Source organism: Capsicum annuum, unplaced genomic scaffold (assembly GCF_002878395.1).
Source record: "Capsicum annuum cultivar UCD-10X-F1 unplaced genomic scaffold, UCD10Xv1.1 ctg60360, whole genome shotgun sequence".
NCBI lineage: Eukaryota > Viridiplantae > Streptophyta > Magnoliopsida > Solanales > Solanaceae > Capsicum > Capsicum annuum.
Window position 1 is genome coordinate 2,143 of NW_025869162.1, and position 2,072 is coordinate 4,214.

General features: G+C 31.2%; 1 pseudogene; it reads right to left on the minus strand.

The window, feature by feature from the left end:
• Positions 1-912: 912 nt before the first annotated feature.
• Positions 913-1,155, minus strand: LOC124893493 (annotated as a pseudogene).
• Between the last annotated feature and the right edge of the window lie 917 nt (positions 1,156-2,072).

Sequence of the window (2,072 nt, forward strand, 5' to 3'; positions counted from 1 at the left end):
ATTTTAAGTGATTCAGATGTTGAATTCCATGTCTACTATCTTAAATTCATGTGTGTGACTATACTTTCTAGATTTTAAGTTGAATTATAGATATTTTCATTATAAAACATGAACTTTAAGATGATTTATCATGAAATTGATGCATAGGTTATCAAGCCCAGTTGAATATTGTTATTTGGGAAAAGTCATTGTTTTCACCTCAAACTATACACGAAAAGTCTAGGACACACCCAAATTATCATAGTGACCTATTACATACCTATATGATATAAAAGTTAAACTATTACACCCCCGCGACACTCATGCCTAAGTTTAATGACTGGACTGTACTCCACTCGACCTGTGGTGATGTCACTTATTTAATTTAATTTTTCTATTTAATTAATGGACACTTTAATAAACCTAATCCAATCCAACTAATTTAACCCAATTCTAACCCGACCCAACCCAATTATTTCACCCTACCCAATCCATTTGGGTAGAATATAAATGGAAAGAAAAAACAAAAATCTAAAGAGGATCAATACGAACCAAAATTGAAACTTCATCTCTCTTTTCTTTTCATGTTTTGAGCAAATTGCAACCCAATAGAAGAGATAAACACCTAAATTTGCTATTTTTTTTATTGGTGACAATCAAAAATTGTTTAACTCTTTTCATTTTAAGTTACGATTGATTTTTAACATTAAAAGAAAACATCAATTTCTAGTTAAAAGGCATTGGAGCACATACAAATTGCATTCAACACATATTGCACTAATTGAATAGCAAAAGTTAATGATCAAGATTAGATAGAAATCCGTTGTCATGTTAACTATTATCTAATCAAATACTGAATCCTAGTTGTACAAACTTATGTTGCTTTAAATGGGCGACAACAACATCTACAGTATAAACAAAAATCTCTTAGAGCTACTGTGGTCTAGCGACTAGCTCTAACGCTTCAATTGTCACCACGCAATTACCACGAATTACCACCATGCCAATTTGATTCTTCTCATTGTCATTAACTTCCACAGTGTTGTCAATGACCAAATTCTTGAACTGATCAAACCAATGAATAGTTCCAGTGACTATGCGGTTGGCATTCAACTTGATTTGATGTTGGTTGTCCATATACTTTTTGAGATCCGGAGGTTAACAGGACCTACTCATCCTTACTATCTACTATTTGCTGCTTCTTCTTTCTGTGGATTTATAGTTATGATTGTTATAAGTTTATTCAGTTGATTTCAATGAAGGTGGTATAATTACAAGCTTTAAGATAGGTTGAACAAACACTTCAGGGAAGAAATATTTAGCAAAATTTCAACAAATTTAAGACAAAAGAACTATATTTTCTCACAATATACCAAAAAATCAAATGATTAAAAAGATGTAGTTACAAATTCTTCAAACAAATGATCTTGAATTTCCATTTTGGATGAGAAATTTAGAAATTAGGATTTTTTAGTTTGGAACCTCAAATTGGTTGAAATGGAGGATATTGTTGAATATAACCTTGGGTATTATAATTTAATATTTTTTTAATATTTATTCTTTAGTTTCAAAAGGCTGGACGTGCCTATATTAAGTGTAAGAAACACGCGTTGGATTAGGTGTCGCGGGGAGGTGATAATTTCACTTTTATATAGTACAGGAGTGTAATAGGTCACTATGATAGTTTGGATGTGTCCTAGACTTTTCGTGTATAGTTTTAGGTGGAAATGATGACTTTTCCCTTGTTATTTCAACAAAGATTATGCTTTTAAGCATCCCATGATATGTTTATAGACAACTTTGAATAGATATTTGATGTTTTAATCTTTAGCTAAGACATGCAATAAACTTTATAGCTTAAATTTTGTTTTGAATGAAAAGATGCATAGTTAGCTTTCAGTATGAAATATTACGACTTTTAAAAGTGGATTTCCTATAGAATGAGCATACAAATTAAAGGGAGTAGTATTTTGCATCGAGCGGGAAGTGTGGGTTTAGTTAATCCAACTTTACTATAACTACGAGCCAATATAGGTACTGATTTAGAATTCCCATTTCTATATGTATGAAAGTTACAGATATGATCACTCAGC